Here is a 20,600-nt window from a genome sequence, read left to right as displayed (position 1 = left end):
ACGGGTAATGGGTTCGAATGCGGGTCGCCATGTTGCCCCATCATCTTGAAAGTACATTAGCCAAAGAGGGACATACCCGTAAATTCAAGCTTCGCCTTTCGCGTTTTAACACTCGATGGCACCGTGTCGAATGTGGACGAGGTCAAACTGGAAGCCATGTTAATCTTGGACCAAATCGGCCACCGTAGGAGTTAAAACGAAATCGGAATTGAGAGGAACAGAAACTAATATTCATTGGATGGTCATATACCTTTTCACTTATAGATGGGGGAAAATATCACACAGTGTAGCTTTAAAAAGGTTCCCCTATGATTACGAGCCAAGAACCATTTTCGGTTTCTGCGCGAAGCGCCGTGATGAGATTAACAATGTTCTCCACATGGATCATATAGCACATATATAGACCAGAGCAAGCGTGTTTACATTTTTTATGGACCTATTTCATATACTCTAGTGCTCTAAACATAAACCATCATATTTTAATATTCATGTGTGTGTAATGAGCGTGTTGCAGGTTTGTGTTTTATTGGTTGTTGTCTCCCCACAGCATCTTATTGTGGAGCTTTGCAAACCTGTATTAACTCTAGTGTGGAATTTTTCTACAATATTCACTTATCCTGACAGTAAAATAGGGCATTCTAGTCAATCTACTGCAGTATTTACTCTCTCAATTAGTAGAAAATATGGTTAACACCTGGTCATGCATAGGGGAAAAAAACCCCTGTCATATACCGTGAAACTGGTATAATTTTGAAAAATACCGTGCACTATCAAATCCTATACTGAATGCCACTAAAAATAGATCAGATACATGTGATGTGTTTTTATTCAAATTAACTCAGTCAATAGGCAGTGCAGGACCAATAAGTTAAAATCTAATAGCTTATTATAAACAGATTTCCTCAAATAATAGTTTGACTATAAACGCCAGCATGTAACGGTATTTTTGTTCATTACCATGGCAACCACTTGCGTGTCAGGGTTTGAAAGTGTGTCTCAGGTATGAAAAGTATATGTACACATGACGGGCGGCAAAAATATTCCAAGAAAAGCCTGACAGTAACTGCATTATTTAAGCTTATTTTCTTCATTAGAATGTTGATAGTAAGTGTCAAGTAAGTTTCATTCATAATGTTTGTACTTCATGTAACATGGGAGTTAATACTGGAGTGAAGCCGTTCTCATCATGTGATGTGATTGGGGAAAACATTTCTTAGGGCGTGGTGAGCTCGTGCCAGGGGCGTGGCCAGTGGAAAAACCATCATACATCACGATGACCTACAACGTCCAATATGAAAATTGAACTGCAGTAGCCACTGTTCAACCTTGGGCAGCACTCAGACGTTTTTACACCATATATTGTAGAATTAAAACGTTATACCCAAATGTCAAAACATTTACTCAAATCAATTTTGGTCTTGCAGATCATTGACAAAAAAAAAGTCGTTTTAGGGTTTAGTTACCCTTTAAAAAAGAAGCTTTTGTGTTAACACATAGACTATACTTGGAAATTAAATCTGAAAGATGCAATAAGTGATTTCTGAGAAACGCTGTTGAAATTTGAAATCAACCAAAACAAGCACGCCTCCCTTCATTGCTCCGCCCCCAAAATACACGAAAACACAATGCGCGATGTCTCTTTATCATAGCTGAAGCAAAGAAAACTAATGCTTCACCAGAAACAAAACAAAGATGACGAACGACAAGGAAGAACAAAAAAATAGAAATTATACAAGCAAGCATTGGTTGTTAGTTGCCAGCATCTCCAGAAAAACAATGACTCTCAAAACTGTCCGGTTACTATAGCTAACATTATAACAACAGCATATCTTGGTTCTGTGAAACTTAGCAAAACCAATGTTACTCAGTCTTGGAGCAGAAACAGCACAGCCTTGTTGTGCCATTTTCAGGCCTTTGCTCTCTCTAATATTGACCCAGGTCCTAAATTTGTTTCTTCTGCTGAACAAAAAGGAATATATTTGGAAGAATGTTTGTAACCAAGCAGATCCCGGCAGATATTGACTCCCGTAGAGCTACAGGAAAGCCAAATTGGAGACCTGAAATTGGAGACCTGAAATTGGAGACCTGAATTTTTTTTACAGTGTACACAGAACTCTACATAATATTTGCAACTTAAAATGTTTAATTAAAACAATAAATTAGAATTTTTAACTTGCAACCATGCATTTATTTAAGTTGTGGTGACAGGTCCCTTGAATTTAGATCCCCAGGTCCCGAACCATCACAATATATTTACAGTGATTTCAGTTTGCGCTTATTCTCTCTGACCAAACAAACACCTCAATTAAATGCTTTTTTTGGCGTAGTTCATCACTTTACCCCTCCTTTGCAATCAAAAGAGTACTTTTTGTAATATTGTTCCTTTAATGAATCATAGTTTCGTTCCTGTGGTTGGGCGTTTTATGTTAAAACTCTGCCTTGGGAAATCCTGTCACTCAGGTGGGAATCTTACCTTTTCAACGAGGTGCGTAACATGCTTTTAAGCCTGTCTTGAGCTGGAAATGACCTTTTTTATATCTTGTTTTAGAAGCTGACGACGTTTTCCGTGACAGCCAACGCTAAATCGGGTAACTTGAGAGCAGTTGATGTGAATGTCATATGTGCAGTGTTGTTTGTTAAAATAGTGACAGCGTTTATATTGAAAGGCAATGAGCTTGGCGATGAGGAGGAACGCCGAGTGCTATCCGAGCGAGTGTTTCTGTCAGGAAAGTGAAGGAAGACCACTGTCACGAAGCCCTGTGACAGGTAGAGAGGATCCCGTTGAAGGCCATTAAAAATATAGGCAGTGACAGGCCTCCAACACTTGAAGTCATTAGCAGGCACTGGCTAATGATAACTGGGTGTAAGTTAGCTGGCCATCACAACTGTGACTCTGACACATTGAGATATGCTCTTGTATTTAAAAAAAAAAGAAAGAGTTTGATGGTAAAAGAGAGAGAAAGAAGGAGTGCGATGGAGAGAGAGAGAGAGAGAGAGAGAGTTAAATGAGGTTTGTGAGAGGTGGAACATCCTGCGGTAAACTGATGGCTATGTACCTTTTTTGATAAAGCTTGATGAAGAAGTTTAGGCTGGATTGAAGTATTTACTCACCCTCTTGTCGTGCCAAACCTTTATGACTTTCTCTCTTCCGTAAAACACTGAAGGAGAAATTTTGCAGGAATCTCCAGTCTGCTCTTTTCCATAATAAAAAGCTGATGGTTACTAGGGCTGTCGAGCTCTACAAACGTTAAAAAGGTTCATATAAGAAGACCAGACTGAAATTTAAATGATCTTCCCCTCCGGCGTAGCTCTCAAATCTCATTTGTTCCAGAGCACATTAAAATACGTTGTGTCACGACGCATTGCATGATGAAGCTTACAAACGTTATTGTGGGTGTATAACTGTACTTTTACTACCTACATTTTTCATACGTATTGAGCATTACAAATGAAACAACACTTTAACAAAATAAAAGTGATGGGTGAAACCCACAGAGGGTTCTCACATTTTATTTTGCCTCCAAGACCAGAGGAAAGCAAAAACAGATTATAAACTATAAATCAAGTCCTTTGGAATCCCAATTAAGACTCCTTCTTCTTCTTTTTTTTATATTATATTATATAATATATTACAGATACATTGTATGTATGTATGTATGTATGTATGTATGTATTTATGTATTTATTTATTTGTTTGTTTGTTTGTTTGCATTGTGACATTCACATTACCATAAAAATATCTTAAATATATTTTAGAAAATATTTTTGGAAAATGCTCATTCCTTACACTGGTTACCAGTACATTTTTTAGTCTTTTTTTGCATTGTGACATTGTCATTACTTTAACATAAAATGCATATATAAAACAAATATTAAATTATAACTTTCACTTTATTTTCAAGAAAAATGCACATACTGGGTACTATTACATTTTCTTTATTTTTTATTTTCTTTAATTTAGCCTTTTTTGCATTGTGACATGTCTCTTTACTTGCATTCAATTTAACATAAATGTATATATATATATATATATATATATATATATATATATATATATATATATATATATATATATATATATATATATATATATATACTCACCTAAAGGATTATTAGGAACACATACTAATACTGTGTTTGACCCCCTTTCGCCTTCAGAACTGCCTTAATTTTACGTGGCATTGATTCAACAAGGTGCTGAAAGCATTCTTTAGAAATGTTGGCCCATATTGATAGGATAGCATCTTGCAGTTGATGGAGATTTGTGGGATGCACATCCAGGGCACGAAGCTCCCGTTCCACCACATCCCAAAGATGCTCTATTGGGTTGAGATCTGGTGACTGTGGGGCCATTTTAGTACAGTGAACTCATTGTCATGTTCAAGAAACCAATTTGAAATGATTCGAGCTTTGTGACATGGTGCATTATCCTGCTTGAAGTAGCCATCAGAGGATGGGGACATGGTGGTCATAAAGGGATGGACATGGTCAGAAACAATGCTCAGGTAGGCCGTATCATTTAAACGATGCCCAATTGGCACTAAGGGGCCTAAAGTGTGCCAAGAAAACATCCCCCACACCATTACACCACCAGCACCAGCCTGCACAGTGGTAACAAGGCATGATGGATCCATGTTCTCAGTCTGTTTACACCAAATTCTGACTCTACCATCTGAATGTCTCAACAGAAATCCAGACTCATCAGACCAGGCAACATTTTTCCAGTCTTCAACTGTCCAATTTTGGTGAGCTTGTGCAAATTGTAGCCTCTTTTTCCTATTTGCAGTGGAGATGAGTGGTACCAGGTGGGGTCTTCTGCTGTTGTAGCCCATCCGCCTCAAGGTTGTGCGTGTTGTGGCTTCACAAATGCTTTGCTGCATACCTTGGTTGTAATGAGTGGTTATTTCAGTCAAAGTTGCTCTTCTATCAGCTTGAATCAGTCGGCCCATTCTCCTCTGACCTCTAGCATCAACAAGGCATTTTCGCCCACAGGACTGCCGCATACTGGATGTTTTTCCCTTTTCACACCATTCTTTGTAAACCCTAGAAATGGTTGTGCGTGAAAATCCCAGTAACTGAGCAGATTGTGAAATACTCAGACCGGCCCGTCTGGCACCAACAACCATGCCACGCTCAAAATTGCTTAAATCACCTTTCTTTCCCATTCTGACATTCAGTTTGTAGTTCAGGAGATTGTCTTGACCGGGACCACACCCCTAAATGCGTTGAAGCAACTGCCATGTGATTGGTTGATTAGATAATTGCATTAATGAGAAATTGAACAGGTGTTCCTGATAATCCTTTAGGTGAGTGTATATATATATATATATATATATATATATATATATATATATATATATATATATATATATATATATATATATATATATATATATATATATATATATATATATATATATACATGAACAATACTGCACATTTTACAATAGCGAGCATATACAAATTATTAAGTAAAATGTCCTGAAAATAATGTCACAACGCAAAGCATTCTATGAGTGCTGGTAGATTATATTTTCTTTATGCAAATTACATTTTCTTCCTGTATAATTTTTTTTCCCCCTGTACATTTCTTGACAGGTTTTGTGAGAATTATCCAGATAGTTCTGGCTCTGTAATGATTGGATGAGTCACATTTGAAGCAGGCAAGAAATGCACAGCTGGAAGTGCACGTCAATTAATTCTATATTGCTGAGCCAAGTCTTTAATATCAACTTCATTAGCTATATTAATTGGCGGAAAAATTGCTTATTGGGATTAATATTGAACCTTGTGAAAGTTGTTCTCTTTTTATTATTTTTGTTGCCCCGTCTGCTTTGTAAAAGAAATAAAGAATCTTGAGGCAGTGCAGTACAGAGACCGTTATCATGGTTAATTATTTTGCTTTGCTTTGCATCATGCTAAACAGCACCCAAGAACTGTAGTAATGAGAATGTGGAGACTATAGTCAAAATAATACTGGAGTAAGTCTCCATTTAACCTCAAGATATGATGAAATACTTGAGTACTAAGATGAAATTTTGCCACTGTACCGGTCACAATCATTACAAACCTCAAAAAACAATTTCTGATGGCCTGGTGATATGTTGACCTGCCATCAGGGGAAGATGATGGCTTTTGGCAGATCGCGACACGGTTGACCAGAGCGCCATTTCAAACGCCAATCCGTGAGACGGTAAGAATGACCTTTCGGATGGGAATCTCATATCTCGCTTATATCTGCGGCTTATCTACGGGCATCCGATGCTCATTTCCAACTGTAGATGTCTAAATTTACAGCTGCTTGCTTCATCACCCCCATCCCGCCATCAGTGTCCGGCAAATAAAGCAGCGCGTAGGCAACTTTAAGGGAGTCGAGGACTTGACACAGCAGCCAAATGAATCTGCAGGAGAGACATGAATTGTGACATTGACTGTCCACTCGGTTTTTAGAAGGGATATAGTTAGATTCGCATGAGAGACCTTACGACTGGAGCACACACTCACATATACATACAGTACATATCAACCCATAAACCTTGTGAGCTTTTTCTATTTCACTGTATTCCAGTGCAGCCACGCCACAAATTTGACTTTTCCACATGACTGATCGCTCTAATAGTCAGCCGTTCGCTCCTGCACATGAGTGCTAAAACCTTGTAATTTCCACATTGCTTGTTGGAACATTTCTCTCTGTCTTTTCGGATTATTTCTCTGTTCATCATGTTCTGGGGAACGTAATGGATGAAGTAATTATGAAAAGTCAATGGGAAATTCTCTTTATTAACGCTGAGTCGAAACGCTGTTCATATGTAGCGGAGAACTGGCTGTTGATTCAATAATAATGTTAAAAATCACTCTGTGACAATTTGATTGTGTCCTTTTGAATCACAGATACATATAAGGTCCATGGCCAAGTCTCAGCCCAGAAAGTTTTCCCAGAAAAAAAAAAGAAATCCTTAGATGTAGTCAGCAGTCCTTAGTTCTTGAAGGATAATGCCATTAGTGCCGTTTGCTGAGGCAAGCATCTCGATTACTATCACTCCTGCATAGGGTTAGGGGTTTTCAGAGACATTGACCTTAAGTATTAGATTTGGCTGTGTAACTTACCTAACACTGTGCACTACAGACATGAATGCCTCAAATCAAGTATCTTGTTGAGGAGAGATGTGCTGTTACTTTTCGAAGTAATTGGACTTTGTGATTTTTGCCTTGTAGACAGTAAACAGCAAAGTATTCCACCGGATACTGCATTGACTTGAATTTTGTAGAGGGGGATATTGTTGACTCAGGCCTGAAAGCAGTCACCCAGAAGACCTCAGCAACCACATAGTATCACAAAAAAAAAAAAAGAAACACTCAGAACACTTTAGCAATCACATTGCAAAACTTTGGCAACCATGTCAGCATAGGAAACATGCTACATTTGCTTCAGGTAATATACAAATGTAATTTAGGTAAAAAAAAAAAGGCAATTTCAATGCATAAGTGAATTATCCATCCATTCATCTGTAACCAATCCTACGTGACCCGCTCCGAGCGGGATTTGAACCGGTGTCTTTGGCATGTGAGGCGGGCACTAATAAGGACACTAAAGACTGCAGTCGCAAATATCAGACTGAGGTTAACTAGCACAGCTCTTACTCACTTGACTCCGTTACACATCCATCCATCTATCCACCTACCCATCCATCCATCCATTCTGTTAAAAAATGTTAACAGATAAAGAATTAAGAATGCTTTTAAGTTGCTGAATATTTTATAGAGCTTGCAGACAGATAGACAAAAATAGATCTGAATGCCATCTATACATTTTGGACCAATGTGGATCACTTCAATTCCCAGAATGCCATTACCTGTTGAATTTCTTAGAATTGTAATCCAAAATCCACCCATCCATCCATCCACCCATCCATCCATCCATCCATTCGTCCGTCCGTCCGTCCGTCCATCCAATCCTTCCGTCCGTCCATCCGCCAACCCATCCATCCATTCTTGTAAAAAAAACTGTCACAGATTAAGAATTAAGAATGTTTTTTAGTTGCTGAATATTTTATAGACCTTAAAGACAGATATATAAAACTAGATCTGAATGCCATCTATACATTTTGGACCAATGTGGATCACTTAAATTCCCAGAATGCCATTACCTGTTGAATTTCTTAGAATTGTAATCCAAAATCCATCCATCCATCCATCCACCCATCCAGCCACCCATCCATCCATCCATCCAAAATCCACCCATCCATCCATCCATCCATCCATCCATTCGTCCGTCCGTCCGTCCATCCAATCCTTCCGTCCTTCCATCCGCCTACCCATCCATCCATTCTTGTAAAAAAAACTGTCACAGATTAAGAATTAAGAATGCTTTTTAGTTGCTGAATATTTTATAGACCTTAAAGACAGATAGATAAAACTAGATCTGAATGCCATCTATACATTTTGGACCAATGTGGATCTCTTAAATTCCCAGAATGCCATTACCTGTTGAATTTCTTAGAATTGTAACCCAAAATCCATCCACCCATCCATCCATCCATCCATCCATCCATCCATCCATCCATCCATCCATCCATCCATCCATCCATCCATCCATCCATCCCATCCATCCAACCATCCATCCATCCACCCATCCATCCATCCATCCATTCGTCCGTCCATCCAACCCATCCTTCCGTCCTTCCATCCGCCAACCCATCCATCCATTCTTGTAAAAAAAACTGTCACAGATTAAGAATTAAGAATGCTTTTTAGTTGCTGAATATTTTATAGACCTTAAAGACAGATAAATAAAACTAGATCTGAATGCCATCTATACATTTTGGACCAATGTGGATCACTTAAATTCCCAGAATGCCATTACCTGTTGAATTTCTTAGAATTGTAACCCAAAATCCATCCATCCACCCATCCATCCATCCATCCATCCATCCATCCATCCATCCATCCCATCCATGCATCCATCCATCCATCCATCCATCCATCCACCCATCCATCCATACATCCATTCGTCCGTCCATCCACCCACCCACCCATCCTTCCGTCCTTCCATCCGCCTACCCATCCATCCATTCTTGTAAAAAAAACTGTCACAGATTAAGAATTAAGAATTAAGAATGCTTTTTAGTTGCTGAATATTTTATAGACCTTAAAGACAGATAGATAAAACTAGATCTTAATGCCATCTATACATTTTGGACCAATGTGGATCACTTAAATTCCCAGAATGCCATTACCTGTTGAATTTCTTAGAATTGTAATCCAAAATCCATCCATCCATCCATCCATCCACCCATCCATCCATCCACCCACCCATCCATCCACCCATCCATCCGCCCGCCATCCTTCCACCCACCCATCTATCCATCCTTCCGTCCTTCCATCTGCCAACCCATCCATCCATTCTTGTAAAAAAAAAAACTGTCACAGATTAAGAATTAAGAATGTTTTTTAGTTGCTGAATATTTTATAGACCTTACAGACAGATAGACAAAACTAGATTTGAAACATTTATACATTTTGGACCAATGTGGAGCACTTCAATTCCCAGAATGCCATTACCTGTTGAATTTATCAGAATTGTAATTCAAAATCCTGGAATTCAAATTCAAACGCTGGCTAATTCAAACTACAACTTGTGAATTAAAAGGTCAGTTCTTAAATTGTAAATTTCACCCAAACCTGATTTCTAACCCTTACTTTGGGAGCAGGTCGTCGCCTAGTTAGAGAGTCAGACTGGTAATCCAAAGGTTGTGGGTTTGATTCTCAAGACCAGTAGGAAATGACTGAAGTGCCCTATCCCCCAATCTCTCCCAGGGCGCCACAGCAAAAAACAAATGGCTGCCCACTGGTCCGGGTGTGTGCATCCATGGTTTGCAGTGTGTGTGTTCACTACTCACTACTAATGTGTGTGCACTAACTTGGATGGGTTAAATGCAGAGGACAAATTTCAAGTATGGTGTGGCGAGGTTGGCGAGGGACATAGGAGGAGCGAGCGGGATCGGTGGGTCTCGCCACATAGGGTTACCAAACTTGGCCTTCACAACTCACTATTCCTATACTGTTTTTAAAAGAAAGACAGTAATAGTTTACACAAACCAAACCACATCAACCCCTCAACAATGCATTTTCAATGCTTCCATCATTTGCCAGTGTATACAAGCATTAAGCTGGTCAAAAGCTTGTGCAGGGTGAGTTCATTGAGAAAATTATTGTTTAAAATCCTGTAATAATAATCCTGTGGTATGTCAATGGCAGTTCTATGGCACTCCTTTTTTTCCTGTAAAAGCTTTATTGACTGAATCACACAATGCCATTTATAAGGATTAAAAAACTAAATAATCTGTGGCCGACCCAAAGCCTATTGAAAAAAAAGGGTGTTGCACTAATATACTGTAAATGTGTATGGCTTCACTTTGTTCTTTCACATCAGAGTAATCATTGACCTGGATTTGACATGGCATGCACACACATGTGCGCTGGTAATTTTCATCACATTATCAGCACTTATCACAGCTCTTACCTTTTCAGGGCGGAATGTGTCGTTTTGTTTGATGTGCAATCCTACGCAGACTGTCGGTGTCACGTGACATCAGGAATGTCGTTCTGAGCTCATCTAACATTTTAGTTTGCCTGTGGTTTGGTGTGTGGAACCCCTGAGGGCTCATGCCTTTTGTTGTGCATTAACAGACAGCTGCCAGCAGCTCTTCTGGTCACACACCTGCGTAACATAATGCCCTGTACGGGTCACAGACAGATAGACGTCTCCCTCCACAGTTTAATACATGCTCTGTGCTCTGGCTATGCCGATTAAAGCTAATGTTCAAAAGATGACTAGTATTAGATTTAAGTATGGCTGAATATCATAGAAACATGTCCAGGCCATACACTGTAAAAATATATAATGGCAGAAAATTACCAGGACATTATCCAGTAATTTTAGGGACATTTCCGTTAACCCTTAAAAACACAACGCAATGGCGTTCAAAATTCAAAATACACGTTAAACCTGTAAAAAATAAACTCTGTCAAATTAATACAGTACATTGTTCCCTATTTTTAAAATGTTTGTAAAGTATACAGTATACTGTATGTAAGAAAAAAATTAATGATCATTAATATATTTGATTATATATACATAGTGGAAGCCTTGACCAAACTGGATGAAATACAGTGTGTTCCAAATTATTATGCAAGTAAGATTTCAGTACAATAACATTCCGCTTTAAGATTTTCAAAGAAAGTGTCTGTTTGTTTTATGTGTCCATATCTTTTTAGATAACTGGTATAGATCTCAGACAGGTTTGTTAAACCGTTTGCCAGGTCTACTTAGGTAAATGGAAACCCTGCCTAAAGAGGTTGTTCCACATTGTTAAGTAAGTAACAGTTCTCATGCAACATGGGGAGGAACAAAGATCTTTCAGAAGATAATAAGCATGAAAGGGTGCAATGTTATGCAAAAGGCATGAAAACAACTAATATTGTGTGAAAACCGAATGGAGATGATCAAACTATCATACGATTTGTGATTAATTTACAGCACAAGAGAACAACATAGAAATTTGTTAAGGAAAGTTTCTGTCAACAAAATAATTGTATTAAAAAGCCACTGTTGAGCAGCAAACTGGTATTTGAAGCTGCTGGTGTCTCTGGAATCTCAAGAACTTCTCCATGCAGGCTGGCAGTAGTGCCTAAATTTGCATTTCAGCCACCTCTAACCATGGGTGTAGAAATACATGAAGATTAATTGGAATTTTTATTCACTGACGAATGCCATAATACAATGGATGGTCTAGACCACCCTCCAACAAGACTGCGAGGTCAGCAAGGAGCTAGTGCTAGATGATGCGGGTTTGAGCTGGAATATTGGGAAGTGAGATGGAAGGTCCTATTAGGGTCTCTGAGGGTGTCAAAATGACTTCTGCAAGGTATGTGGAGTTTATAACTGCTATGCTATAAAAAGAAGGATAGTGCCTTCTGAAATAAAAGGACCTTCATTCAGGAAATCACCTGCTGCAAAAAACACCACAGCAATACAACCGTTTGAAAATTTATTTATACACCCACTGTAAACGTTTCTCTTTGTAAGCTTTGGTTAGAGATGGATGAAATGCAACTTGTACTGAAATCGTACAATCGAAATCGTACAAATCATACTGAAATTTGGAACACCATGTGTAATTCCAGGTTCCGACTACACAATTCAGTCGTGGTGATTCCTAAACGACAATGGGTGTCGGGACGCAAAAATCAATCGTTTTACAAGATAAAACGATTTAAAACGTTTATATGACAAACCGACACTGGCTGCAGCGCTTCGTGACATCCCGACAAAAGACTAGTATGGTCGTCCACGATGGGTTCCATCAAATCTGTGATCTTGACCAATAAGAGCACAGAAGCTTTTCCGTACACAGCTTTCAAATATGGCGAAACACAAAAGACACAATGGTATTGGTGCTGCTATGTGGAATTATGCAATGAAGGACAGGTTTGGCAACAATACTACTTTCTTTAGGATGTTTCTTCAAGGGAATACCACGACAGAGTGAAAAAAAAATGCTGGTGAACGATAGTGGAGTGCTGGAATTAAGCTAACACGCCATTGTTTGTTTACGCTCATTTTTTGAGGAAAACTTCCTACACGATCCCAGCCGTGGAATAAGGGTCTTATCTAGTGAAACGATTGGTCATTTTCTAAAAGAAAAATACAAATTTATATACTTTTTATCTGCAAAAGCTCGTCTTGTATTGCTCTGTGATGCGCACTACGTAATCACGTTGAAAAGGTCACGTGTGGCGTAGGCGGAAGCAAGGCCGTAACCATGTCTTCAACATAGGGGGATCATTTTTTTTATTTATTTTTTAAGCATAAAGAAACAGAACAGGGAACGAAATTCTAGGTCTAATGCTAGTTGGGAAATAATCATTTTGGGACTATTTGCCAATAATATTTGCATTAATTTGCATCAAATATATTGTTAGTCTCAAGATTCTTCCAGTTAGCGAATCCGCTGTTAACATTAGAATTCCTTACTGGTCTGGTTTTAGAATATTTGCAAACAGTGTCAAAGTTTACAGGTTCTAATCCGCCCTAATATAGTTTTTTTCTTCATTAAAATCAAAGATGTGAAATGCTTGTATATTAAGAGCATGGACACGTTTATGTGCATTTTGTTTTGTGATCTCACCGGAAAGAATAGAGTCCCCACAACGGGATTAAGCGATAGACTGACACGCCCACCTACATTGATTTGATTGGCCATCTCAATCATGTTGGCATTGACGAGCGCCGTTAGACTGCTGAGGCAGTCTAAAAGACTAAAATGTGTACTTTTAAACCTTTTTGTCATCCTACCATACAGAGTGCTGCGTAAGGAAGTGCTGTGCAAGAATTTCAAATATTCGGGGGACAATTTGGCCATTTCTAATTATTGGTGGTGACTTGTCCCCCTCAATGTCTATGGTGGTTACGGCCCTGGGCGGAAGTACCGAGCCAGTGTTTACAAAGTGAACGTGCAAAGACTAAATCAAACACCCTTTACAAAAAAAGTTAAAACAACGTTGTCGGACGATTTTGAAGTTGGAGGAGAAAATGAGATGGAGTTTTTCAGCACTGGGTCGGTACTTCCACCTACGTGTGAACCCAGCAGGGCCGGCGTTTGCTATAGGCGAGCTAGGCGGTTGCCTAGGGCGACACATGTGTTGGGGGTGTAGGCGCCAGGCGCCCTCTAGTGGCGCCCTTAAACTTACTTCCCATTAAGCATAGAATTAAAACAAGCGAAATAAAACATACTGTTTATTAAACATGATCATCCTTGGGCGCCCCCTCCGCCACACGTTTAATTACTTAACCTGATTATTAGATGGAATTGATGGTGAGTATTGTCGCGTTCAGGCATTAGGTCAGGCAAGTGCTCATCACTGGCGCGTTCTTCAAAAAATGAAGCGGTCTAAACCCTCGAGTGCACAGGGACGGAAAAAGAGAAAGGCAGACGATCAAAAGAAAGCCCAGTATAGAGGTAAGTCTTCTCATCTCAGCCATAAAGGTGTCAAACGAAATAAATTTACTTCGTATTATCGATATTATCAACTAATATTGGACGGCATTGGACGTTTCATTGCTGTCACTAAGCTATCACTAGCTAGCTAGTTAGTTTTCTACATATTACTATGCATTTCACTGACAATAAGGAAATCCAGACGAGCCAAATTTTAATGCTGCGTCAATTTTGAAGGTGAATAGAAATGCCAGAAACAACTGTTCATCTTTTATTATTTGAGATAGGGATAGAGCTACAAGAACTTATATATTTTAATTTTGTAGTGGTAAGTACAGTGTATCCATAATAGCACTTTTGTTTGTAGAGGGTATAGTTAATCCAGTTTATGGGTCATCATTTGCTTAAGTGTCTTTACAGGTGCTTAAGAGAGTTTTTGCACAGTTTATGAAGTTCATATTTAGTTCATTCTTTATTTGTGTATGAACAATTTATTACAGTTGGTCCTTCAAAACTCAATCTCACCTAGGGCAACCAAAGAGCTAGAGCCGGCCCTGGAACCCAGAGGGTGAAATTTGATTAGACACGTCTGACAAACATTGCAAGTTTCACTTAGACAGGTTTTAAGTGTACAGTTCAAAAGGTTGGGGTTGGTAAGATCTTAATTGTAGTTGAAAGAAGTATTTATGATCACGAAGGCTGCATTATATGTTTCTATTTTAGAATAAAATGGAACTTGTTCCCTTGATGCCAAAGCTGTATTTTCAGCTTCATTACTTCAGTCTTCAGTGTCACATGATCCTTCAGAAATCATTCTAATATGCTGCTTAACAAACATTTCTGATCAATGTTGAACACAGTTTTTTTTCAGGATTCTTTGATGCATAGCAAGTTCAAAATAACAGCATTTAAAAGTAAAAGTTGTTACTGTCAGTTTTGATTAATTTCATTGATGATTCAAACTTGTGTCACATGCATCATATGACAGTTTGAAAGCACCTGATCTTCCTGTTTGATTTATTTCAATCACAATATGCATTAATCTTTCAAGAACACGTTCTAAAGGATGCACCTACTTTTGGACACTGTCCAGATGCATACCGCCAAGAGTACTTTTCAGATAAACAACATACTGATACATTCACCCTGTACCAAGAACTTGACAAAGGACACACCCCTGTAAGAAATAGCACATTCGACTTGTCATCCTGTCCCACCTCCATCTGGCTTTCATTATTCCTTTGTGTTTACACTGGTAACTCAGACGAAAGGTAATCATACGTTTACACTTGTAAATACAGGAGAATTTGGACAGTTGAGATCACTGACACTTTAAGCCCTAATCCTAAGATTATCCCTGTCAGGTACCCGGAGAAATGAAAATTTTAGGAATTATTGCTGAGCGGAAAAAAAAAGTCCAGCTAGGGAAGTGGGAAAAAATATATAAAAAGAACCAAAGCCAAGGCAATGAATCAAGATCAGGAAATGATATGTGACGTGAGAAGCGAAGTCGTGAGACCACAAAGTTGGTTCAAGTGCATTGGGTGACTGCGTAATACCCAAGATGAATTGATCATACCCTTTTTTAAACCATCAAAAGAGAAGGCTGCATTAGGCCATTTAATCTAAAAAGGAAAGGCTGGTGCTCATTTTGGAGGTGCAGTGAAGCAGCTAAAAATAGCCGCGGGGTTGGTCAGGCAGGCGTTGTGAGAGGGACAGACTCAGTAGTGTAGTAAAGAGAAGCTTTGAGACTGACATTGGTTTCCAGTGCTGATCTCAAACTGAGACTGACAGACCAGTCTACCAGAAAAACTCCAGACGAAGTGGGTGACAGCACAGAGTTCACAAGAGGTCACTTAAGCTTGTGCCCACTTGCCCTTTAAATCTGGGGAATTCTTCAGTGGAACGGAGGTTAAAGGTCGGTGGGATTTATTGCTGACCCTTTGGTTTTGTGAGCGGCCTTGTTACTCTGTCAAACCTGACTGAGTGAGCTACTTTATATTATGCAATGTTTTCCCCTTTACTCTTTTCGTTTGCTAAGCCCTCTGGGGTAAGATGTCGCTCTCTCCTTTTACTTTTCGCCTTGACCATAGATAAATCTCATCTCAACAGTTTTCTTTAAATGGTTATGCTCTTATTATCTTCCCATCGGATTTTCTCATCCCTGTTTGTGAGATTTATTGCAGATTATTAAAGTTTGATAATAATATGCCACAACAGCGTTGCATCATGGCAACAAGTTTTGCGTGGATAAGCGCTATTTGCATTTGTGATTCATAAGCAAGGACAGTTCTCATCACCTGTCAACACACCATATAGCACAAATCGCATGGCAGCAGTGGTTCATGGGTCAAGGTGGGCATCGAATTCCTAAATGAGCTGCCTGCTGACAAGGGATAAAACACATGCCATAATGCTTGTCTCCCCATGGCAAACAAGAAAAGCACTGGACAGGTAACATGTCAAGCTAATGTTAACACATGCTCCTTGAAAGAGGACTGCATCAATTACATTCATAAGGCGGCACATCTAGAGTGGGAACTCATCAGCTGTCTCAGGGGGAATGAGATACAATCTGTTAGTTACATATGACCTTGAATACTAATGTATCTAACGCAGAGAGCAAGAGAAAAAGATGAAGTTATAAACCTTATGCACCAGAGGAACAAGCGCACAGCCATCTTTAGAATTTTGTCTTTGAACTTCGTTTTTTTCGTCTTTGCAGTAGCTCTGTATATTTCTATGGCATCGCTATTAAAGATTAATGAGATGGTAAAGTGTATTTACTTAAGTTATCATGAGCATTGTAATGTTCGAAGTGGATGTCATAACAAATATCAGCTGCAGGTGCATTTATAAATCCATAAGATCTTACCTTCATGCTGTGGAAACACAAACCAGACGACAGAACACCACAAGCGCAGCGCTGAAAAAGGGGCAAAGCTAGTGAGGAAAATAAGTATTTGAACACCCTGCTATTTTGCAAGTTCTCCCACTTGCTCCCAATTGTCATCATAGGTGCATGTCCATTGTCCACTGTGAGAGACATAATCTAAAAAAAAAAATCCAGAAATCACAATGTATGATTTTTTAAACAATTGATTTGAACACCTGTCTATCAGCTAGAATTCTGACCCTCAAAGACCTGTTAGTCTGCCTTTAAAATGTCCACCTCCACTCCATTTATTATCCTAAATTAGATGCACCTGTTTGAGGTCATTAGCTGCATCAAGACACCTGTCCACCCCATACAATCAGTAAGAATCCAACTACTAACATGGCCAAGACCAAAGAGCTGTCCAAAGACACTAGAGACAAAATTGTACACCTCCACAAGGCTGGAAAGGGCTACGGGGAAATTGCCAAGCAGCTTGGTGAAAAAAAGGTCCACTGTTGGAGCAATCATTAGAAAATGGAAGAAGCTAAACATGACTGTCAATCTCCCTCGGACTGGGGCTCCATGCAAGATCTCACCTCGTGGGGTCTCAATGATCCTAAGAAAGGGGAGAAATCAGCCCAGAACTACACAGGAGGAGCTGGTCAATGACCTGAAAAGAGCTGGGACCACCGTTTCCAAGGTTACTGTTGGTAATACACTAAGGCGTCATGGTTTGAACTCATGCATGGCACGGAAGGTCCAGGCCCGCCTTAAGTTTGCCAATGACCATTTGGATGATCCAGAGGAGTCATGGGAGAAAGTCATGTGGTCAGATGAGACCAAAATATAACTTTTTGGTCATAATTCCACTAAACGTGTTTGGAGGAAGAAGAATGATGAGTACCATCCCAAGAACACCATCCCTACTGTGAAGCATGGGGGTGGTAGCATCATGCTTTGGGGGTGTTTTTCTGCACATGGGACTGGGCGACTGCACTGTATTAAGGAGAGGATGACCGGGGCCATGTATTGCGAGATTTTGGGGAACAACTTCCCTCAGTTAGAGCATCGAAGATGGGTCGAGGCTGGGTCTTCCAACATGACAATGACCCGAAGCACACAGCCAGGATAACCAAGGAGTGGCTCTAGCCAGTCTCCAGACCTAAACCCAATAGAGAATCTTTGGAGGGAGCTCAAACTCTGTGTTTCTCAGCGACAGGCCAGAAACCTGACTGATCTAGAGAAGATCTGTGTGGAGGAGTGGGCCAAAATCCCTCCTGCAGTGTGTGCAAACCTGGTGAAAAACTACAGGAACTGTTTGACCTCTGTAATTGCAAACAAAGGGTACTGTACCAAATATTAACATTGATTTTCTCAGGTGTTCAAATACTTATTTGCAGCTGTATCATACAAATAAATAGTTAAAAAATACATTGTGATTTCTGGATTTTTTTTTTTAGATTATGTCTCTCACAGTGGACATGCACCTACGATGACAATTTCAGACCCCTCCATGATTTCTAAGTGGGAGAACTTGCAAAATAGAAGGGTGTTCAAATACTTATTTTCCTCACTGTACATAAAGTCTATAGGTCAGGATTCAGACAATGTGATTAGTGGCTTCTTGAGGACGTCTGTGCAATTAGTTTTCTGATGGACATGACACCCTAGCAACCCCCTAGAAACCACACAAAATAGTATATCAGCCACATCGCAACATTCTAAAAGCTTGGCAACTGAGTAGCAACACACACAATAGTTTTTCAGTCCAAGCACACAGAAAACCATATCAATCACATAGCAACAGTTTAACTAAAAACAGCATCCAGCAAACGTATAGCAACACTGACAATGCTCTAGCAAGCTCCTAACAACACCCTAGTAACCACAAGAACATCATACACTGTTTGGGTCAATTATGAAGAGTTAATTTAGTTAATAGTTAATTTATAACAACAGATGGATTTGTCCATATTAGACCCACACATGGGTTAAAGCAACCCAGCATTTTTAGAGTGTAAAAAACACCAAAGTTCCTTAGAAATCACAAAGAATACCATTGTAACAGGCTAAAAACCTACCATACACAGAACCAACCTCTTAGAAACCACACAGAATACTATATCAATCACATAGCAACATTCTAAAACAAAACCTTAGCAACCATATGGCAACACAATTTGCTCAGCAAACACCCTAGCAACAACAAGAACACCCCAGCAACCACCATAATTAGATTAGATTCAACTTTATTGTCATTACACAAGTACAAGTACAAGGCAACGAAATGCAGTTTAGGTCTAACCAGAAGTGCAATAGCAGCAAGTGCAGGATATACAACGTTTGCATAAGTGCAGGACATGGATATGTACTGAGTATATATAAATATGTCTATAAATAGAGAGATGGTTATTACTATAAACAGAATTTACAGGTGAATATGTACAGTGAATAATATACAGATGGTTAATACTATAAACAGAATTTACAGGTGGATATGTACTATGAATATAATATAATATACAGATGGCTATTACTATAAACAGAATTTTACAGATAGAGGTATACAATGATATGTTAGGCTAAAATGAGGAATATGGCAGTGGATTAAGGTAGTGCAATAAATTATGGACAGAAGCTATCCGAAAAAAAGTGTAAAAGTGCAGTGGAAGTGATTGCATATTACAGTTAGAAGTACGGTGCAAAATACAAATGTAAACAGTAGGTACTGTAAATAACAGTCGGCAGTGCAAATGAGCATAATCCAGTTACGGTGTGGTAGTGCAAAATGAATAAGTAAACAGTTGTTACTGTAATAAAGAGTCGGTAGTGCAAATAACAAAGTGAAGGTGGATGTGAGGTAGGAGAGTTATCAGTATATGAGGGGAGTGGATCAGCGGGGGTTTGAGTTCAATAAAGAGACAGCTCTGGGGAAAAAACTGTTCTTAAGTCTGCTGGTCCTGGTCCGGTGGATCCTGAAACGCCTGCCGGAGGGCAGGAGAGAAAACAGTCTGTGGGCTGGGTGCGAGGAGTCCTTGAGGATGCTGCGAGCTCGATGCAGACAGCGTTTCCTCTGGATGTGTTCGATGGCAGGCAGTGGAGTCCCTGTGATGCGCTGGGCAGTTGGCGCTGGGCATAATCCCTGTGCAACCATGCAGAATACTATAGCTGTGTCCCAAATTATGCACTATACACTATGCCCTTATACACTATGTACTCAACCATGTTGTGTATCAACTTTAAATGGTTATTTTGTCATTCAACATCGGAATCTAGTAGTGTCTCCCCCTCCACTACATAATTAAAGCTGCGACAGTTGAGTGCATGAAGTGTCCAACATTCCACACTTAATTTAGTGCATCATCCGGGTATTTAAAGTGCACTTGTTCTTTTGGGAATTTTCAGTGTGAACACGCTACTTACACTATACAAATATCATATAAAAATGTTATAGAATAGTGCGAATTGGGACGCACCTTAGATCATTATATCAACATGCAAAAACTTAGCAACCATACAGCAACACCCTGATAATCATACACAATACCCTAGCAACCAGATAAACAACAAAGGGATACTATATCATTCACATAGAAACATACCAAAAAACGAATTAAGAAACACATTTCATGGTTCGATTAGATTTCGATTCACAAGCTTGCGATTCGATTTCGATTCCATATTGATTAATTTGAATATATATCAGATACAGTACATGGTAA

This window comes from Gobio gobio, assembly GCF_949357685.1.
Source record: "Gobio gobio genome assembly, chromosome: 3".
NCBI lineage: Eukaryota > Metazoa > Chordata > Actinopteri > Cypriniformes > Gobionidae > Gobio > Gobio gobio.
This window is presented reverse-complemented; position numbering follows the sequence as displayed.